The sequence below is a fragment of the Felis catus genome, chromosome E2 (genome assembly GCF_018350175.1).
Source record: "Felis catus isolate Fca126 chromosome E2, F.catus_Fca126_mat1.0, whole genome shotgun sequence".
In the NCBI taxonomy this organism is placed as follows: domain Eukaryota; kingdom Metazoa; phylum Chordata; class Mammalia; order Carnivora; family Felidae; genus Felis; species Felis catus.
Genome location: NC_058382.1, coordinates 30,839,212 through 30,862,133, shown reverse-complemented (window position 1 = coordinate 30,862,133; position 22,922 = coordinate 30,839,212). Strand labels below are relative to the sequence as shown.

Here is a 22,922-nt window from a genome sequence, read left to right as displayed (position 1 = left end):
TGCTTGGGGAAAGGGAATGCTACATAAGGCAGAAATTGTTTTTGTTCTTTTAAAAAATCTTACATGAAACTTTTTTTTAAACAATGGCAACACTAGTTACCTGGACATTGGAGTTTATGGTCCATGTAAAAAATATTTTTTATATTTAATTACGGTAAAACATATATAAGCAAAAAACTTACAACCTTAATTAACCATTTTTTAGGGGTACAATTCAGAACCTTTTAACATATATTCACATTGTGCACACACTCTCTTTTTCATCTTGCAAATTTGAAACCATGCATCAATTAAACAATTCCTCATTTCTCCCTCCCCACATCCCTGGCAACCACCATTCTACTTTCTCTTTCTAGGAATTTGACTATTCTAGATACCTGACATAAGTGGAACCATACAGTATTTGCATGTGACTGGGTTATTTCACTTAGCCTAATCTCCTCAAGATTCATCCATTTTGTAGTATGTGTCAGAATTGCCCTTCTTTTAAAGGCTGAATAATATTCCAGTGCATGTGTATTATGGCCCAATGTTTATTGCTCCCCTCCCCCCCAAGTATTTCTCAAGTTCTTTTTGTTTTTTTAAATTTTTTTTTCAACGTTTTTATTTATTTTTTGGGACAGAGAGAGACAGAGCATGAACGGGGGAGGGGCAGAGAGAGAGGGAGACACAGAATCGGAAACAGGCTCCAGGCTCTGAGCCATCAGCCCAGAGCCTGACGCGGGGCTCGAACTCACGGACCGCGAGATCGTGACCTGGCTGAAGTCGGACGCTTAACCGACTGCGCCACCCAGACGCCCCTCAAGTTCTTTTTGAATAAGAAGCATGACATGCTGTAGAATCTACCCTTTGGTAGTATGTTCAGCTTTTTTTACATGGGAAGTGCAGTAATAAAAGACATCTGAATAGCAAATCACAAACTGTGACCCAATTTTCAGCCCTCAAATGGTTAGAAAACTTCTACCCAAGGAGCACCTGGGGGTGGCTCAGTCGGTTGAGTGTCTGACTTTGGCTCAGGTCATGATCTCACAGTTCTTGGGTTCGAGCCGAGTCGGGCTCTGTGCTGACAGCCTAGAGCCTGCTGCAGATTCTGTCTCTCTGTCTCTGTCTCTCAAAAATAAATAAATTTTTAAAAATAAAATTAAAAAAGAAAACTTCTACCCAAAGTACTCTGAAAGTAATTCTTTAATATGGATATTAAGTATGTCTCTTCTTAATTTACCTAACAGTTACTTATAAGCCTACACAGACATTTTCAAAGTAGGCTAACAGGATCCAAAAGAAAAAATTCTTTACCCCGAACTATAGACTAAAACCTATTAGTATTATTTGTTTTTCCCTTATCAGGAGACCAAAATTCTAATCTCTGACAGTAACTGAATGTGTGACGACACAGTTAGCCCTCTGGACTTCAGTTTCCTCATCAATGACAGGTTTCGATAAGATGCCTGTGAAGGTATCTTATAACTCAACATTGTATACTGTAGTTTACTTTCCATTCACATATTCAAAAGTTATAAAAATTCTATAGACTTCCAAGAAGGAAATTTTTTAAAAATTACCCCAACCAAACTAGAGATGTAAGCTCCATCAGGAAAAAAATTTTAAAATTCTCATCAAGGAAAAAAAGCAAGGAAGACTTTAAAGTGGTGGGGCCCCATATTCTAAAATAAAAACTGACTGAAATTAAATTTTTAAAAGTTTTTAATTTTAAAAAGACCATGCTTGGGGCGCCTGGGTGGCGCAGTCGGTTAAGCGTCCGACTTCAGCCAGGTCACGATCTCGCGGTCCGGGAGTTCGAGCCCCGCGTCAGGCTCTGGGCTGATGGCTCAGAGCCTGGAGCCTGTTTCCGATTCTGTGTCTCCCTCTCTCTCTGCCCCTCCCCCGTTCATGCTCTGTCTCTCTCTGTCCCAAAAATAAATAAACGTTGAAAAAAAAAATTAAAAAAAAAAAAGACCATGCTTTTTGAAGACATCAATTATTACCTTCTATATGTGAAATTCCTTTAAAAACTTATGTGAAAGACATTCTATTAAGTTGTAGAAATATCCTCATCTTTTAATTTTTCAGGCTAATATGACCTTAACATATAACAACATGCGTATTAGCAAAAATTAGAACCCAACAAAAATATACACCAATTTGAAAGTTATCCAGAAGGACATCCTTCTAAATTATTTTCAACAGCTAACTAACAATTAAATCCTGAGGTTGTTCTATTAATGTACATACACAAAATCATGAAAGAAGCCCATAGAATAAAAGACTTTAATGTCTTATATGCCAATCTCTGTATTTGTTTATACTGTTCTATTAAATCCCATCCTTAACTCTGCTGTATGTATCATCAACACGTGTTGGATTAATCTCACTGCAATATATCTAACTTCAACTGTTTAATAATAAAATAGATTCACTAGTCAATTAGGACCATATGTGGCAAAGGTAAGTCAGCAGCAAATGTAGAGCTGAAGGACCCCAAGGTTTCCAACTGCCATCTCTCTAAACTGCATAACCTTGAGCAGTTCTTGGAACCTCTCAGTCTGTTTCCCTTAGGTGATCATCTACTTGACAGGGTTATTCCAGAGTTCAGAAGAACAGATCCAAAGTCCCAAAACATGGTAAATGCTCGACAGATATGTATTTCCCTTTCACTGACCTGCAGAACTAAGAACTGATGACGCTACGTTAATTTGCTCAAAAACTGCTAAGATCCAAGCCTGTTATATCTGATTGTACTTAGTTTCCAAATGATTTAAAAAATATTTATACAAATCAACAGTATCATCATATGCCTATATCTGCCTTCGCCCTCCTAACATATATACTTGGTTCTTTTTATTCTCTTCCTAAAGATATCAATGCCCCTCCACCCTTATTTGCTTCTCTTCTCCCATAGGTAATCCATGCTCAACCATGTTGAAATGTTGGCCTGAATACAAACTTTCTCCTATCTCCATTAATATGTACAAGAAGTTCTCGGGGCGCCTGGGTGGCGCAGTCGGTTAAGCGTCCAACTTCAGCCAGGTCACGATCTCGCGGTCCGTGAGTTCGAGCCCCGCGTCGGGCTCTGGGCTGATGGCTCAGAGCCTGGAGCCTGTTTCAGATTCTGTGTCTCCCTCTCTCTCTGCCCCTCCCCCGTTCAGGCTCTGTCTCTCTCTGTCCCAAAAATAAATAAACGTTGAAAAAAAAAATTTTTTTTTAAAAGAAGTTCTCTACGCCTACAACACTGACCCCCACCTCCCACCTTCCTTCACTTGATAAGTAATGTCTTTTAGATTAAACTCAAGTTCTACTATTTCTAGGAAGCCTGTATGTAAATGTACGTGTACACACACACAGACACTCTCCCTTTCTCTCTCTCTCTCTCTCCTCGAACTGGTAAGCACTCATTTTCCCATAACTTACACACCGTATTACTGTTCTGGGTCTAGTAGTACACCTAGAATGTCTACTTTAGAAGGTCTAATTTAGTAAATCTGTCTTGTCTACTAAAGATGAATGCAGAGATTAGTTCTTATTCATCTTTATATCCCTAGCATCTACCAGCACAATTCCTGGCACACAGTAAATATTCAAATGCTTTCAAGAATTCAATAATGTCATAACATAAAACAAAACTCATCAACCCTTAATAGTTACTCCAAAGCTGAGATTCAAAACTATTCTTTTAAGCAACAATATATCATTTTTTATGAAGCTCCCACTGAACTGTCCACTTAAAAATGTTTAAAATAGTATATTTTATGTTATGTATATTTTACCATAAAAAAATGCCTCAGTGATCCAATTTAAAGTTTAATTCTCGGGGCGCCTGGGTGGCTCAGTCGGTTAAGCGGCCGACTTCGGCTCAGGTCATGATCTCATCATGGTTCATGAGTTCGAGCCCCGTGTCAGGCTCTGTGCTGACAGCTCAGAACGTGGAGCCTGCTTTGATTCTGTGTCTCCTTCTCTCTCTGCCCTTCTGCGTCTGGAGCTCTGTCGCTGTCTCTCTCTCAAAAATAAATAAACATTAAAAAAAATTTTTTTAAAAATAAAAATAAAGTTTAATTCCCAATTATCCCTCAAAGAATCCTATTTTCATTGAGAAGTGATTCTACAAAGGGTTCTGTATAGCAGAGCAGTTAAAGTACGGGCTCTGGGGGCGCCTGGGTGGCGCAGTCAGTTAAGCGTCCGACTTCAGCCAGGTCACGATCTCGCGGTCCGTGAGTTTGAGCCCCGCGTCGGGCTCTGGGCTGATGGCTCGGAGCCTGGAGCCTGTTTCAGATTCTGTGTCTCCCTCTCTCTCTGCCCCTCCCCCGTTCATGCTCTGTCTCTCTCTGTCCCAAAAATAAATAAACGTTGAAAAAAAAAAAATTAAAAAAAAAAAAAAGTACGGGCTCTGAAAATAAGACTAGTGAAAGCATGGAATCTTGGCTTTATCACTTACTAGCTGTGTAATCTTAGGCAAATCACATAATCATTTTGAATCTCAGTTTCTTCACCTGTAAAATGGGGATACTAATAGTACTATCTCATAGAACTATTGTATAATAATCCACCTAAAACACTGTAAACAGTTTGCAATCTGTGCTCTTTAGGGCACTGGGTAATCTTTAGTCACTGAAAGTAAGAGATTGGACCTCCCCCTCCCCCACTACCCCACCAATAAAAGATTTCACCCTGAGTATTCTGTTTTTATGTATCTTACAGATTGAGCTTTCTAGTAGGATTTTTAAAAAACAAGGGATTCAGGGGCACCTGACTGGCTCAGTTGGTAGAGCATGGAGTCTTGATCTCAGGGTTGTAAATTTGAGCCCCACATTGGGTGTAGAGATTACTTAAAAATAAAATCTTAAAAAAAAAAAAAAGGGCGGGGGGGACTCCTTGCTTTAAAAGACCTGAAAATCAGTAATGTAGATAGCATTCATTTTAATGTTTATGTTAACATCTCCGTCTGCAGATAATGATTTACTAAATTCAATTACTTTATTGGCATTCACACTTAATTTAGTCTTGCTTTGCATCTTACAGAAAGGGAAATCTTTGAAACATAATCTCATCTCTACTTTTAGTAAAAGGTGACTGGACTGAGGATAATTCGGGGCTGATACTGAAAACAGATTATAAATTTCCCGGTTGCCAGGGAGTCAAGTTGTTTAACTGAAATAGTCCTAAACATCAATCATATCCCTAATCAAATTAAGCATAAATATGTATTATAAAGCCAAATAAATTTCATTTAATATCAAAAACAGGAAATTGACTTAAATGCACAACTTTCTAAAGTTTAAAATACACTAAAAATTGAGACCCAAGTTGATTATTATCACCTAATTTGCAGGGTTGTTGCATGGTTTAGAAATACATTCAAAGTTCCTAAAATATAGTAGGCACATAGTTAAATGCAGCTTTCCCTCTCATACCTGTCAACTCGTTTCTGATTTCCCAAGAGTCAAACTCTCCCATGACCATTAAGCTTCCCCACACCTACTCAGATTCTTTGCTAATGATCTCTCATGCTGTCCCCCTCATCTTCAATATTCTCATGACCATTTGCTCAACCCACCATACTATATTAACACCACTGTAATTTGACCTCTAGATCTCAGTCCAATTCAATCCAATTAATATTTTGCATATTTATAGTATTTATTATATGCCTGATACAGTTCTAATACCAACCTGTACCTTCAGTATGGTCCATGCTTTCTTTTGCTCAGAAATGTCTAGATTCATTTCCCTATGCTTCTAGGCCATCTCTATGTTTTCTCTCCCCAAGCCTTCAACTGGAACTTCCCCAATCTCACCCAAGGATAATTTTGCCTCTTCCTTAGTCTTCTGAGGTTTTCCAGTTGAAACTCACCAATCATCTTTTCAGAAGCATGTATCTCTCTTTGCATCTGGTCTTTTTCTTCTAGCGATTCTCAGAAGAGGAAGTATGACTGACTCTTTTCCAAAGAGTCAGTAAACCTTTCACCTCTTATTACCATTCCATCTAGCTTTTAAGCAACTTATACCCACATACATTTCAACTCTGTTTAGGATCTTTAATCATCCCCTTGCAATTACCTGCTTCCTTTTTAACTCAGCAGTGGGTCTTCAGACCTACCTTAACAAAAAGGTACAAACAAAATCATCTCATGTCTATCCTCCCTTCTGTTCAGTAACAAATATTGAGAATAAGTGATCCACTGCCTCCATTTTCCAAATACCCACTTACCAGTTAACCTCTTGTATTTTAGTCTCTGCTCCCATAAAAATACTGCAACTATATTTTGAAGGGCGACTAATAAGTTCCTAGACAAATCCAAATGTTCTCTCAATCCCTCTGACCACTAGGAAACACTTGCCACCACTAAGCAAGTGACAGAAGCTAACCTCAAAAACGCAACCTTCTATAAGAAGCCTCCAATCATCCATGCGTCTGCATCTATCATATACTATTTAGGCACCAGATGCTCAAAGAACAAGGCCCGTGACTTATTCATCCATGGTACCAGCTAAGACCCTGCTTGGCCCATAACAAAAGCTGTTTAAATGTTTTCTGAACTCAGTTCAAGTAACCCCTCTGCCTTCTGGAAATTATTTCAGCTTCTATGACACACACTATCTTGGATTTCCTTTCTTATAGCTCCCCTTGCCTTTCTGATTCATTTAAGGTAGTGTAATAGACTTAAGTTTCTATGCAGTCACTTTATTTCTATCAAATCCACTTAGCATTTCGAATTTAGTCAAATGTTGACACATCTTCGTCAACATGTCTTCTAAAATGCGATTTCACATTCAAATCCTTCAGAAACTCAATTCCTTTTTTTTTTTTTGGAATACTATAAATTATTTAAAATGTTTTTCTTACTACTGATATAAAATAAAGATATAAAACTCAATTTCCCACTACTTTAATGAGACCATATAGCATCTCATTGCCTTCCTTGAAGTATCTGACCACAAGCATACCAAGGAAGCAATAGCTGGGGTCCCTATTTACCTAATGATGCATGTCCCTGTTAGTAGCACTTTGAGCTTTGGTCATTTCTGACACAACACCCACCATTCGTCTCAGGAATAATACACAACCTTATAATACTTTCCCTCCTCCTTCCCCAGGGCCTTCTTTCAAAGTATCATGTACATTTCACCTAATAGTTACCAAATTCACTTTGACCAAAAGTTCTTTCCCATTTCCTTCAAGATTTCTTTAAGTTATAGACACATGTTATTTTTTCATTCTTTCCAAACGATATCCCCTAAAATGCTGTACTATTCACTGTATTCCACAACCAAATATTTTTAAGGATCAAGAAAAGACACTGTTTAAGATAAAACAAAATTTGGGGTACTTGGGTGGCTCAGTCGGTTGAGCGTCCAACTTCGGCTCAGGTCACGATCTCGCGGTCCGTGAGTTCGAGCCCCGCGTCAGGCTCTGGGCTGATGGCTCAGAGCCTGGAGCCTGCTTCGGATTCTGTGACTCCCTCTCTCTCTGCCCCTCCCCAGCTCACACTCTGTCGTCTCTCCCTCTCTCAAAAATAAATAAACATTAAAAAAATTTTTGGAAAAAAAAATTTATGCAAAGTATATGAAACTTAATCATTATCCTAACACTTTTTCCCTCTTCTTATAAAAGAATAAGATATATTAGAAGTTATCTTTCAGAAGTTATTTGACTATAGCTTTGAAAACAAAAAACTATGTTTTGTTTGAATATGCTGTAATCCAACAGGCACACCATAGGTACTCATTTGTGGACTGAAAATCTTTAGATTTGCTACTTCATATTTCTTTATACTATGTCTCATTTAGGAAGAAATAGCTATTCATCACCAAATATCCACCATTGGAGATTTTTTTAAAATAGCACAAGATTTTTCAAATACCGTGTAATAGTATTTTAATCAAACCACATAACTGAATATAAAGTAACTGGCATTCTCATACACTGCTAAAAGGAGCATAATCTGGAACAACAAATCTGGAAAATGATATGGCTTTATTGGTAGAGTTGAATATATGCATACCCATGACCAGCTTTTCCACTTCTAGAAATATATATGCCACAGAAATGTGTGCATATGTGTGCCCACCAAAAGGCATGTACAGAAATGTTCGTATCAGTATTATTCATAACAGTTCCAAACTGAAAACATGTCCATCATCCATTAGAATCAATAGCAATGAGAATGAATGAACTACTTCTGCACAGAAAAACACAAATTAGTTTCAGACATAATATTAAGCAAAAAACCACATACCATGTGATTTCACTTACATAAAGCTCAAAAACAGCCAAAACTACTCTTTGGTTTTAGAAGTCAGCATGGCAGTTACCTCTGGGAGGCTGAAAGAGGGTGATAACTGGAAGGGAGGAAGAGAGGAGCTTCTGGAGTGCCCGTAACATTCTATTCCTTGACCTGGGTAGTGGTCACAGAGATGTGTTTACTTTGTAATAAATCATAAAGCTATAAACTTATGACTCATACAGTTTTCTGAATGTCATAACTTATCAAAAAATAAAAATAAAAAACCTAACGGAAACAAGATGAATCATAAATAAGTATTTATGTCATTATTTAGAGTACATGTCATTCAAAACAATATTGGTAAGCAAATATAGGATGGTCTCTGCAAGGACTCAAGTAAACTTTGTATACTACTGATTTTAACATGTGCTCACCAGATTAGAACTAAGTGTAGTCAGTGAATTCGCTAACTTAAGCAACCTCTAAAATAAAATATTCCTTAATACCAGAAACCTCAGGCAACTCAGTTTCTCTGGAGCTCAATTTCTTCATCGATAAAACAGACTGAATCAGTACACCAAATCTATAATCTTTAATTCCTAGGTTTGTTTTAGGTAAAGCTGTCCAGCTCCTTGACTGGAAGAAAAAATGTTAATTAATAAATATTTAATCGCCTAAAGATAAACACTGCAAAGATAACTACAAAATACATAAATATATGGAATTCCAGTTAATTCCATGAAAAAGTACCTTTTATTCAGTATGTAAAAAGCACAAAATTTTAAGATAAAACAAAATTTATGTAAAATATATGAAACCTACCCATTATCTGAACCATTTTTCCCTTCTTCTTATATAAGAATAAGATATATTAGCAGTTATCTTTCAGAAGCATAGCCACTGATTTCTAAGAGAATAAAATTCAATATACTTTATACTGCTGCTGCTTAGTCAAGTAAACTAAACTGATATAACCACTGAACAAGAAAAATGATCTTTATTTTTCCCTTCAGATTTCAAACTATGTCCCTTTGAGGCAATAACAATATTTAAAATTGCTGGTTAAAAAAAGTTTTAAGGGCGCCTGGGTGGCTCAGTCAGTTAAGCGTCTGACTTCGGCTCATGTCATGATCTCATGGTTTGCAGGTTCAAGCTCCACATAGGGCTCTGTGCCAACAGCTCAGAGCCTGGAGCCTGCTTTGGATTCTGTGTCTCCCTCTCTCTCCCTGCCCCTCCCCACCTCACGCTCTGTCTCTCTCTCAAAAATAAACATTAAAAAAAATCATTTTTAAGTTTTAAAGTTTTTTTTTTAAACTTACTATTTGCTTAGTTAGTAATGACAAATTATAAGAAATATCATCATCTACAGTTATTTGATAAATAATAGCTCCTAATGGCCTGCACTTAGGATTTTTACTCATAAGCACCAGAAGCCTCATTAAAAATGATAAATTTAATATCAGGCTGCCTACAAGCTAATAACTTTAAAGAGTGCCACTTTCTTGAGAACATCAAGATTACAAGACTTGTATTCTGTGCCATCACCCAAATAATATCCAAACCCATCTGATACTACATTCAGGTTAATTTTTTTTCTCAAACCTTCTTATCTAATATAGTCTGTATTATTATATTTTACAAAGAACTGTATTAAAGCTTTTTTCACAAATCAACTTTCAAAAACTGAAGTGTATTGTTAAAAATTAAGATCATTTCAAGTTCCTAATTCTTCTAACATAAATATGAAGCTTGCTTTTTCTTCTCAACATACACGCTAAGAGTACGGTGATGGTGTGGTGTTGCGTATACAGCTAAACCTACTGTAGCGGAGGCACAGATCCGTCTGATAAAGGTAGTCCCCCTCCCCTCACTCTGCCTTCTAAAGCTCTTGCCTGGAATGGTGTTCAAAGCTTAATTTCTTGCCAAACTTCTTTTTCCCCTCATGTTCAACTCAGAAAATCTCACCACCATCTTTCTAGGTCCTCAAGCCAGGAACCTGGAGGTCACTCTGACACCTTTCCTTTAACCTCCAATCTGTCATGAAGTTGTCAACTCCCCCGGGACTCTCAGTTCTATCAAACTAGATGATATTGCTACCCTAGGGCCAGCTCCCATCAGCTTACCTCAACGACTGTACGTAGTAGTCTTTGCTTCCATTTCGCCTTTCTCTAATCCGTTCTTAACTAGTATTAGTCTTAAAATCTAAGGCATTCAAAATCTTTGCTTCAAAATCTTCAATGACTCACTGTAACATCCTCAGTAAAATCCAAGTCTTTAATGTGCCCTGCAAGGCCCTGTATGATCTGCACTCTGCCTATCTCTCATCTTACATGGTTTTCCTTGATTATTATACTCCTGCCACTTTGAATTTCTTTCATTTCTTCCAACATAATTAAGTTCTTTCTTGCCTTCATATTTTCTCTTCCAAGAAAACCTTTCCCTATCTAGCTTCTTAATCTTTGTCTTGACTTAAAAAATATCACTACCTAAAAGAGGCCTTCTCTGACCAGTCTCAAACCCTCCCCATTTTTCTCTCATAGCATTCTTTTCCTTTACTGAATTCATCATAAACAGTAACTTTACATTTGTTATTTACATGCCCATTATTAGACTGTTCCCACTATTAGACTGTAAATTCTACAAAGGCAGGGATAAATAAATTATGCAATATAATAAATAACTAAATAAAGGAATCTCTTAATAAATAAATCTTTTTAATGAATCAATGCATGTGAGTGACCTGGAGTTCAGAGAATAAATTATAGCTTAAAGTGGCTTCCGCTTCTCTGGGTTTCCCCTTAATCACTTGATCAGCTTTCCAACTGTTTCTACAAGACCAGTGCTCTAACTCCTGAGCTATGGAGCCAAGTGCACCCAACTGTTTCTAAAAGGGAAGAGCCAAAGGTGTTCCCGCAAAATTAAAACCAATACAGTAGGGGGAATGTCAGGAAGTTGTACGTGATACGTCAAATAAGTGAGACAAATTATAATGCTATGGTCATGGGAAGGAGAAATCCCTAAGGGCCACAATGACAAAAGATGACCTTATTCACAGGGTGGAATCTGACCTGAGTATTCAGACTGGTAAAATTCAGGGGCAGAATGTAGGGGAGCAAAGCCCAAACAAGTAAACAGAAACACAGTGTCAGAAGACAGTTATAAAACTGGAATGTGGCAACTTATATTCACAAAGTAAATTAGTGTAAAAAAGCTAAATCTTCTATCATGTAAGAAATCTGAATATGGTTAAGACATGTTAATCATCTCAACACCAAGACAGCTACAAAACATTTAAAAGGTTACAGTAAAATCGGTCTATCTCCTCAGTGTTCATAAATCTCTTCTGATTCCAATTTTTGGCTTTCAAAGTTTTTCACTTATGACAGCAAGCTTTCATTATTAGTTTCATAATTCATTTTCAGTCTAACCAAATGCCTTAAGTTTCCATGTTCTTACCAATGGTCTTTATTTCCCCAGCGTATATACTATTTCAGTCATATTTATTTTTCCTTCATACTTTGACTTCTCTAGGATTTCGTTTTTGTCTTCTCTGTCAAAGTATTTGGTTGACTTTTACTTCTACTACATTTGTATCAGTGACAAACACATCTAACCCTTCATAATATCTAAAATGTTCATATGTACCAAAATTTTTATTTTACTATTGAAACTTCAATACATTTCACTTCTGTCATTCTTCTTCAGTTCCTGACTCTTAATTTTATACATTAAGCCCCTCCTTGACTTCTACCTTGTTTCCATAGGTAAAGTGCCAACGTCTAGTTCAATGTCTTATAGAAGGCATTCGGTTACATCAGAAAATGGGTTTGGAGTTAAAAGTTTCTAAAGATACTTCCAAGTTGAAAATTCTATGATTTTATTAATCTTATATCATGGGATTTTTTTTTTTTAACAACACTGCTTTCTTATCTTTATTCATGCCTCCCACGTGACCTTATTCTTTAAAAATGTTCTTTTCAGCTAAGGCCAACTATACCACTATTTGTTTCAAAACCTCTGCCTTTCTATACACTTCAACCCAGGCGTAAGTTTTATATTTCAGAGGACATATCTCTTGGGACACTCAGAATCACAGAACTGTAAAACTCAAGAAAACTTAGGTTCACAGAAGTTACGAAACTTGAGTACAGCTACACAGCTAGTAAACTGACAAAACCTGATTCTCTCCAATCAGAACTCCTTCTAAATCAAGAAGGCTTAACAATTTATTTTCCTAATGCTATTTCTTATGTCCTTAGGATATTTTCTCCTAGTTATTCAATCACAAGGTTTTTGTTTTTTAATTCTACAACAACCACTCTCCTAAAACCGTCCAGAATGACAAAGATACCTGAATCTAATCTGGGAGGCAATTCTTTAAAATTTTTCTCCCAAAGCACTTCATGTCTGTATTATATGATCTGTGGTTTTCAGGAAACTCACTAAGGGCTGAGACCTGCTAATACCTTGTACTACACTGTAACTACTTAATGTGAAGTGTCTAAGCAATACAAGCAAAGGCGAAGTCCTGGAAGATACAAAATGCATGTTTAACTTGCTTAGAGCAATAGATGTTTTTCAGTTAACAAATATTTATCCAGTATGTATCCTACGGAAGACTCTGTACTATTAGCAAAAAGTCCCACTTAATTTCAAGTTGTGTAAATCTAACAGAAATGAAGAAACGCTATGTTCATCCTTTTGCACTGAAACCCCCTCTCCCCAAAGACCAACACACACACACTCGTGCCCACCCACACACTGCTCCCTCTGCAATGTGGAGTCCCCCACCCGCACGCACCCCAGGTAAGTTCACCTTCTGTACATTAAAGTGTTTGTGGACCTAGCCATTCTTTTGAAAAGTACCTGTGCAATTATGCACAGTTTAGGTAGAGTACTATTACACAAGAGAAGCCCTTATTCCCCCCTTCAAGGTGGTAGTTGGTTAAGTAGAACTGGAGTCTGAAATCAGAGAAAGGGAAAAGGTGGAAAGTAGCATGCAAAACTGAGAAACTAAAATGTGATAGTGATTTTATTAATGAAAATAAACTTTATTTAATACGGGATAATTCTGAGGTAGTTCTGAGCATTTCACACAATGGGTAAAAGTCACAGTAGTGTCAACCCCAGACTCCCAGGAGAAGTTAACTATGGAACACTGTTAATACCACAATTTAAGAAATTTTTGGTCTACTTTGTTCTGAAAAGTTTTATTTTTCTGAAAAAAAAAAAAAAAAGCAAAACAGAACTAAAAAAGGAACAAACAGAAACCACTCTGAGCTGGCGACTGCGACGACAGGCCAGTAAGACACCCGGGCTTTCCGGGTCGTGCTTGGCTTCGGGATGGATGTCCGCGAAGACAGCCCTGGAACCACCCATCACGTCCCACACCCAGAGCCCAAGAAAGCGGCGGCGGGCTCCGGGCCCCGCTGCAGACGTGGAGCGGCCCTCGAGGCTGCCGCTCGGGGCCAGGGATCCCAGCGGGGTGGGGGTGGGGGCAGTGCGGTCGGAACCCGGCCGGCAGGGCCCGGGAAAGCGCCGGGGGCGTCCCGGGCTCGGGGGCACCCAGCTCGCGCGGGACGCCCTGTCATGAGTCACGGAGGCGAGAGGGCGGGCGGGCGGGCGGGGGAAGAGGCTGCAGGATGGAGGGAAGCCCGACCCTCGGGAGGGGAAGCGGGCGGGCCGGGAGGCCCCGACCTCGCGCGGGGCGGGGACGCCGGGCCCTGCCCACCCTGCCCTCACCTCCGCCCGACGCAACAGGCGCGGCGGCCGGGTCCCGACCCCGGGGTCTGCGGGCAGCGGGGAGGGGAGGGGAGGGGGGGCGGGGGCAGCAGCCCGCAGCCATGACAGGCGCGGGGCGGGCCGCGGGCGGGCTGGGCCGCACGTGCGGGCAGCGCCCCCTCCCCGGCCTCCCCGCGCGCCCCGCCGTCCCCGGGCGCGGGCCCCTCACCTCCAGCGGCGGCGGTGCGGCCCGGCCTGCCCCGACCACCCCCCCCCCCGCCCCAACCACCACCACCACCACCTACCTACCCCCGGCCGAGCGGCGGCGGCGGCGGCGGCGGCACGTACTCACCGCCGCTCGCTGGCTCTCGGGCTTCGCCATGACTGAGGCGCCCCCGCCGCCCCCCGCCTCGACCGAGACTGACACGCGCGGCTGGCCGGGCGGGGGCGGCCTCAGGCGACCACCCGGCTGACAGAGCCCGCCCCCGCCTCTCCCCACCAGTTGAACAGCGACCGCTGCCCCGCGGTGCCCCCCGGGCTTCCTCCCCACGCCTGGGGCGGCGGGTGGCAACGGCGGGCGGCGGCGGCACTTACCGGCGGCGCGGCCAGGCCCCCCTGTCAGCGCGGGGCCGGGAGGGAGAGGAGGGAGGAGTGAAGGGGCACCGCCTCCCCCGCGCCGCCACGCACCCGCCTGATTGGCCCAGTTCACTCCCCCAGCGCGACCCCACCAGCCCCTGCGAGCGGCACTCCGGCAGCACCGGCGCGCCATTTGCATATTTGTGCCCGCGCCGCTGATTGGCCGGGGCTCGGAGGGGCGGCCGTGACCGCGGCCGCTCCCGCCGTCGCTCCCGCCGCGTCGGGCGACCCGGGAGGGAGGATCCCTCTCGCCGCTCCGCTTCCCCCCGCGGCCCGGCCCGACCCGGGGCGGAGGACGGCGGGAGGCGGGGTCGCCGCCCCGCTCCAACATGGCCTCGCCGCGCCGCCGACCCAATCGCCGCTGCGGTTACTCCCGGAGCCCCGCGCGGCCTCGGGGCGGGGAAGTGTTGGCGCCGGGCGCCCTCTGGCCGGAGCGCGGGGCAGTGCAGTGGCCCGGGCTCCCCTCGCCGCCCCGCCGCGGCCGCCACGTCAGGCCGCGCCCTCGCGACGGCCTCTCCCCTCCCCGCGGCCCCGCCGCCACGTCAGGCCCGGCGGGCACGCCCCGGCCGCGAGCTGACCAGTGGCGGGGTCGGCGCCGAGGTCACTCACGCGCTGGGCACCTCTCCGCCAGCCCGGGGCCAGCCCGGGGCCAGCCGGGAACCGAGAGGGTTTCCTGAGCCTCCCTTTTCAAACGGCGTGGGTTCGGACCCGCGTCCTTCTCCTGCTCGGCCACCGCCGTGACACACGCCCGTGCTGTAAAATCGGAGCAGGGAGAGGGGCGCCGCGATGATGCAGCGATTCTGCCCAGGTGCTAAGCACCTGCCATGGAGAGAAGAGACCCAGCCCCAAGTCCTGATGCAGAGAGCGAGCAAGCGAGCGAGCGAGCGAGCGCGCACCTCAAGTGGTGGAGAGCTGGGGCTGACACCTAGTCTTCCCGGTGTTCAGGCCCACATTCTGATTTGCACCGCGATGAAGGGAAAGAAAGAACAAACAGACAGGGGGGGAAAAAGGAAGAAAGAAAGGAGGGAGACAGGGACATCGGTCTAGGAGTAGGTGGCCTACTAGAAAACCACCGGCCGAAGGAGTTGTGGGGACACCTTGGGTTCCCTCTCGCTCTGTCACTAATTAACTGTGTGACCTACATTAAATTATAACATGTCCCAGAGCCTCGGTTTTCCCTTCTGTAAAATGAAGAGGCTGGGCCAAATTTTCCAAAAGCCTTCCAGCTCTAACTAAAATTCTAACGGGTCTCTTTCAGGCTCTGTGCTGGCTCCCATGCCTAATTAAAGCTTTAAAATCCACATTAGAACGGGTGGTAGACAAAATAATGGGATGTTAGAACTTCAGTCTGTCTACCTTATGTTTGTTCGAAACTGTTTACCGGTTCAAATCCAGTGTGGGCGATATTCAGCATTCACCTTCCAGTTGACAGAAATCTCTGGAGCTGCAGACTCCACAAAAGAAGCATAGAGCAATGTCACTGTGCTTGTTTATGCCTGACCGGAACGGAATGGCTGCGGTATACAGAGTGCTAGTTGCCAGGTAATTTCATTCTTCATATTCCCCATGCAGGCCCTCCAGAGTGGATCAACACAAGTCTATTTAGCTCAGATATTGAAGGGGCTCGGAGGAAACCCTGCTGAGGGAGAAGTTACAATTACAGCTTTGATTCCCCTCAAGGATACTTAATAACAACCACATACTAGGCTGAGAATGCACAGAAACAGTTCAACCCCAAGCTCCCTACACTACTTATTTGAATACTCCTTTAGTTTGCAAATTCAACCTGTTGAATAGAATTTAAGGCCAGTAACATTTATCTGCGATCAAACAAGAGAATAAGATATCCCATATCTTGCCTAAAACTTTAGCTCCTTTTTACAGAACGTTTCTTCCCAAGAAAACTCAGGTTTTCTTGAATCTTTGAAAAAGTACTTACACTCAGTGATTAAAAAGCATCATTATCATTATCAACATCAATGTATTCTACTATGATCAGTGGATGCCTTCAAAAGTATGTAGAGGGGTGTCTTGATGTCGGCTCAGGTCATGATCTCACGGTTTGTGGGTCTGAGCCCCACCTTGGGCTCTGTGCTGACAGCACAGAGTCTGCTTAGCATTCTCTCTCTCCTTCTCTCTCTGCCCCTGTCCTGCTCCCACGCTCTCTGTCTCAAAATAAATAAAATAAATTAAAAAAAAAAAGATGCAGAGCTATTTGTCCTAATGAAAAATGGCCTCTAGAAAGCTGTTACTTTAAACTTACATCTGTCTTTTTGTATGTCTCATTCCTCACTACCAGACTGACATTTCTCTATTTTTCTAGCTGACAACCTTCTTTCCTTTTTTTTTTCATTCTTCCATTTACTATGAACTTAGACACTGATAAACTTTCATTAGTTTAGACTCTTGGGTTTTGAGTAAAGATCTTTTGTGGGATTCTCTTAAGCGCATGAGTTTTTGCGACATTTATTTTGACTTTTCAATGAGTGGTTTTTCACTTATTTAAAAAAAATTTTTTTCTTTAATTTTTTTTTTAATGTTTATTCATTTTTGAGACAGAGAGAGACAGAGCATGAACAGGGGAGGAGCAGAGAGAGAGGGAGACACAGAATCTGAAACAGGCTCCAGGCTCTGAGCTGTCAGCACAGAGCCCGACGCGGGGCTTGAACTCATGGACTGTGAGATCATGACCTGAGCCGAAGTCGGACGCTTAACCGACCAAGCCACCCAGGCGCCCCTTAAAAAAATTTTTTTAATGTTTATTTTTGACAGAGACAGAGAGTGCACGCGCAAGCAGGGGAGGGGCAGAGAGAGAGGGAGACACAGAATCCGGAGCAGGCTCCAGGCTCTGAGCTGCTAGCACAGAGCCCAATGTGGGGCTTGAACTCAAGGACCAAGAGATCATGACCTGAGCTGAAGTCGGATGCTTAACCAACTGAACCACCCAGGCGCCCGTTTTCACTTCTTTCTTTTTTTTATTTTTTATTTTTTCTCTTTTCTTAATGTTTATTTTTTAGAGAGAGAGAGGGAGAGACAGAGTGCAAACGGAGGAGGGGCAGAGAGAGAAGGAGACACAGAATCTGAAGCAGGCTCCAGGCCCTGAGTTGTCAGTACAGATCCCCACACAGGGCTCAAACCCACAAACTGTGAGATCATGACCTGAGCCAAGATGAAGAGTCGGACACTCACCCAACTAAGCCACCCAGATGCCCCTGTTTTCATTTATTTCTTAAATCTTAGTGGTATTCTTGGTAACTGAGGTTTCTGAATATACAGACTCTGAAAAAGCCATTGCAAAGGAAGCCTCTAAATCCCAGATTTAAAAGGCTAGATCAGTAAATAGTACCCTCTGCAATTTAATTAATTAATTTTTAAAAGTTTTATTTATTTAAGTAATCTCTACACCCCACGTGGTGCTCAAACTCATGACCCTGAGATCAAGAGTCGCATGCTCTTCTGACTGAGCCAGCCAGGTGCTCCTACCCTCTGCAATTTAAATGACCAAAAATCAGTATCATCAACAACACTGAAATCTAACGACACTGGCCTACCATTTCCATCAGGCAATGCAATGTCCAGAGGCAGGTGGTGACAATGCTCTCCAGGTCCCTCTATCCCACTCTAGAGTATAAATGGCTCCAGTCTTGGCCAATGATTTTCAAACCAAAAAGGTCCGTCCCCCTATTTGCAGACACAATGACTCAAGTCACCAGAAAGCCTGTGCTATGACAAAGACCAGTTCTTCACACTCTGAAGGAAACATTCTACAAGTGCATCCAATAGGTACCATGTACTTAAGTTTAATTAGTCATAGGCAGTGTTAAGGGTTTACATTCCCTGTTTCATTTTACCTTCACAGCCAGTGTATGAGGAAAGGACTCTTTTTCCCCCTGTACAAATGAATAGGGTCCAAAGTCTTGCCCTGGTTACACAATCATTGAGTGGCAGAGACAGGATTCAAACTTAGAGCTGTCTGGTCCTAAAGCCTGTAACTCTTAACCATTACATTGTATCCCTCCTCTCTGTCTAGTTTCCAATTCCATGTTTAGCAAGCAACCTCTTGGCAACTAATCTGGCATTTTAGAAGGCGGGATTTCCCTACTGGCATTTGGGTCAGGGCACCAAACAGGAAATATCACAAAATGTAGCCATCAGATGACATTTTCTTGCAAGTTTGAGGAATATGAACTCCTGCTCTGTCACCTGATCACTTTTGGGGGAAACTGATGTACTCAAGATCCCAAAACTCACCCCATAACTGTTAGAATGGCTATTATCAAAAAGACAAGAAATAAGTGTTGAGAGGATATGGAGAAAAGGGAACCCTTGTGTACTGTCGATAGAAATGTAAATTGGTGCAGCCGCTATAGCAAACAGTATGGAGGTTCCTCAAAAATTAAAAATAGAACTACCAAATGATCCAGCAACTCTTCTGGGTTTTTATCTGGAGAAAACAAAACACTAATTTGAAAAGATACATGCCCCCCCCCCCCCCCCCCCCCCCCCGCCTTGTTCACTGCAGCATTATTTACAATAGCCAAGACATGGCAACAACCTATTTTTTTAAAGTCTGTTTGTTTATTTAAGTACTCTTTACACTCAAAATGGGGCTCGAACTCATGACACCAAGATCGAGAGCCACAGGCTCTCGACAGGTGCCCTACCCTAAGTGTCTATCAATGGAGAAACAGATAAAGGCAATGTGGTATGTATCTACAATGGAATATTATTCAACCATAAAAAGAAATGAAATCTTGCCCTTGTAACAACAGTGATGCACCTTAAAGGTATTAGACTAAGTGAAGTCAGTCAGACCAAGAAAGACAAATACCACATGATCTCATTTATGTATGAAATATTAAAAAAAAAAAAAACCCACCAACCTCACAGATACAGAAAACAGATTAGTGGTTGTCCGAGGAGAGGGTAGTGGGTGGGAAAAATGGGTGAAAGGGGTCAAAAGATACAAACCTCCAGTTACAAAATAAGCCATGGGGATGTAATGTACAGCATCGTGACTATAGTTAATGATACTGTATTGCATATTTGAATGTTGCTGAGAGAATCTTAGAAGTTTGCATCCCAAGGGGGAAAAATTTGTAATTACATATGGTGATGGATGTTAACTAGACTTATTGTGGGGATCATTCCCCAGTATATACAAATATCAAATCATTATGTTGTAGACTTGAAACCAGCCCATGTCAGTTATACCTCGAGAATTTTTTTAAAGGCCTACAACTGCAAAACTAAGGATTAGACCCTATCTCAGTGAGACCTGCAAAAGGGATGCCCACAGAATAGTCAAAAGATCCTTGGGGAAAAAAGAAAAGAAGACTGAAATAAATATAACACTGCATGTTAACTACACTAGATTGAAAATTAAAAAAAAAAGATTCCTTTAGGGCACCTGGCTGGCTTAGTCAGTAGAGCATGCGACTCTTGATCTCAGAGTTGTGAGTTCAAGCCCCATATCGAGGACAGAGTTGCTTAAATAATAATAATAATAATAATAATAATAATAATAATAATAATAATAGGGGTGCCTGGGTGGCTCAGTCGGTTAAGTGTCTGACTTCAGCTCAGGTCATGATCTCACAGTTTGTAAGTTCAAGTCCTTGCATCAGGCTCTGTGCTGACAGCTGGGAGCCTGGAGCCTGCTTCAGATTCTGTGTCTCCCACTCTCTCTGCCCCTCTCCTGCTCATGCTCTCTCTCAAAAATAAATAAACATCAAAAAAATTTTAAATAATAATAATTTAATTTTAAAAATTCCTTCAAAACAAGAAAGTTGAAGGACTCACACTTCTTGATTTCAAAACTTACTACAATGCTACAGTAATCCAGACAGGGTTGTACCGCCAGGCACAAGGACAGATCTATATAGATAATGGACTAGAATTGAGAGTCCAGAAATAAACTTTTACATTTATGGTCAATTTGTTTTCAACAAGAGGGCTAAGACATATAAATTGAGAAAGACCACTGGATATACAAATGCTAGAGAATGACCTGGACCGCTACCTTATACCATACAGAAAAAATAAATCAAAAGGAATCACAGACTTAAATGTAAGACGTAAAACTATACAACACTAAGAAGAAAACATAGGAGTAAATCTTCAGGCAATGGTTTTGGGTTTAGCCAATAGTTTCTTATATAGTGTATGACACCTTAACATAGCAACAAAAGGAAATAGAGATAAATTGGACCTCATTAAAATTAAAAAGTTTTGTACAAGCAACCAAAGAAAAAATAAATTGGTCATCAAACTAGGAAAACTTTCCTGAGTCAAAGGACACCATTAAGAAAGTGCAAAGACACCCGCTCACTCACAGGATGAGAGAAAATATTTGCAAATCATACATCTGATAGGGGTCAAGTATCCAGAACATATGAATACAATAAAACTCAACTCAACATTTAAACTTACAACTCAACAATAAAAAAATACATAGCCCAGATGAAAAACAGTCAAAGTAGTTTTGAATACTTTGAACAGACATTTCTCCAAGAAAGATAAACAAACAGCCAATATGCACACGAAAAGATGCACAGCATCATTAGTTATTACGGAAGTGCAACTCAAAAATCACAATGAGATACTAGTTGACATCCATTAAATGGCTCTAAGAAGAAAGACAGGCAACAAATGTTGATGAGAATGCGGAGAAACTGGAACCTTCACACATCGCTAGTGGAAATGTAAAATAGTGGCGTCATTTTGGAAAACAGTTTTTAAAAACGTTAAACAGTTATTAAATGACCCAGCAACCCCCCCCCAATGAAATCAGATGTTCACGCAAAAACTTGCACACAAATGTTCACAGCAGCATTATTCATCATAGCCCCCAAGTGAAAACAAACCATATGTCCATCAACTGATGGATAAACAAAAATGGTTTATCCACACACTGGAATATGTTTCAGCCATAAAAAGGATTAAGTACTGATACATGCTACAAGATGATTGAACCCTGAAAACACGCAGAGTGATAAAAGCTGAATACGAAAGATCATATATTGTACAATTCCATTTATGTAAAATGTCCACAATGAGCAAATCCATAGTGACAGAAAGGAGATTAGTGGTTGCCCAGAGCTGAGTTGGGGGAAAGGGGATGAAGAGTGGAGAATGGCTGCTAACAGTAGTTTGGGGAGGTAGGGAAAATGCTCTAAAATTAGTTTCTGGCGATGGCTGCACAAGTCTATGGAAGTGTGAACTTTATGCTAAGTGAATACTATCTCAATAAAGCTGTTTAAGAAAGTGATGTCTAGCCAGCAACTTCCAACTTTGTATTTTAGTATTATATGCATGAAATCCAACATATATATCCAACAGATACATTTTAATTATATTTATCAAATTATCGGCGGCAAATAATTTATTTTTATTTTTTTAATTTTATTTTTTAAATTTATTTATTTTTGAGAGAGAGAGAGAGTGCAAGCAGGGGAGGGGCAGAGAGAGAAGGAGGGAGAGACTCCCAAGCAGGCTGCACACTGTTGGTACAGAGCTGACAGGGGCTTCAATCCCACAAACCGTGAGATCATGACCTGAGCTGAGATCAAGAGTCAGACGCTTAATTGACTGAGCCACCCAGGTGCCCCAGCAAATAATTTTTTAAAATCCAAAGACTGAGGGGCGCCTAGGTGTCTTGGTCGGTTAAGTGTCCAACTTCGGCTCAGGTCATGATCTCACGGTTCATGAACGCGAGCCCCGAGTCGGGCTCTGTGCTGACAGCTGGGAACCTGGAGCCTGCTTCCGATTCTGTGTCTCCCTCCCTCTCTCTCTCCTCCTCCCCCACTCACGCTCTGTCTTTCTCAAAAATAAACATGAAAAAAAATTTTTTTAATCTGAAGACTGCTGTTCTCATATTGGGCTTGTCAGTTTTGTGACTTTGCTATAATTTACTTAATTTACATGCATTTAAATAGCTACACCAGGACTGGGTGCAGTGTCAATTATGGAAGAGATTACTATCTCCATATAAATATACATTATTATTAATAAATACCTTGTATAATAAATATGGAAAAATATGTGTATAAAATATCTTCCCACTCATCTTTATTGACATTCACTTACAGGTTGAGGCACTAAGAAAATGTCCTTTCACAGACCAGTGATAAGTACTTATAAATGTTAAGGTATGCTTTTTTTTAACCTTTTACACATTTTATGAAGCTTCATGATTTTAACGTTTTATGCCCCATTATAGTATAGAATATAACATAATCTCCATCTTTCTGCAACAACGAATACTAGCTTGAAGAGCTCAGACACTTTTCCAGTCTAGGAAAAGAATCTGAAAGGAACTTTAGTTGGTTCAGCAGTGAGTGAAAA

The 22,922-nt window shown here is 41.5% G+C and overlaps 1 protein-coding gene across 2 annotated transcripts in view; it reads right to left on the bottom strand.

The window, feature by feature from the left end:
• The window catches only part of CHD9 (chromodomain helicase DNA binding protein 9), a 236,562-nt gene that overhangs the window by 168,541 nt on the left and 45,099 nt on the right, over nucleotides 1–22,922 (bottom strand). The window contains exon 1 of one of the 2 annotated variants that reach the window (XM_045046397.1): nucleotides 14,293–14,441. The exons of the other annotated variant lie outside the window; for it this stretch is intronic. The gene's annotated coding sequence lies outside the window, so the exon portion shown is untranslated. Of the gene's footprint in view, nucleotides 1–14,292; nucleotides 14,442–22,922 lie in introns of those variants that run through there. 2 annotated transcript variants of the gene reach the window in all.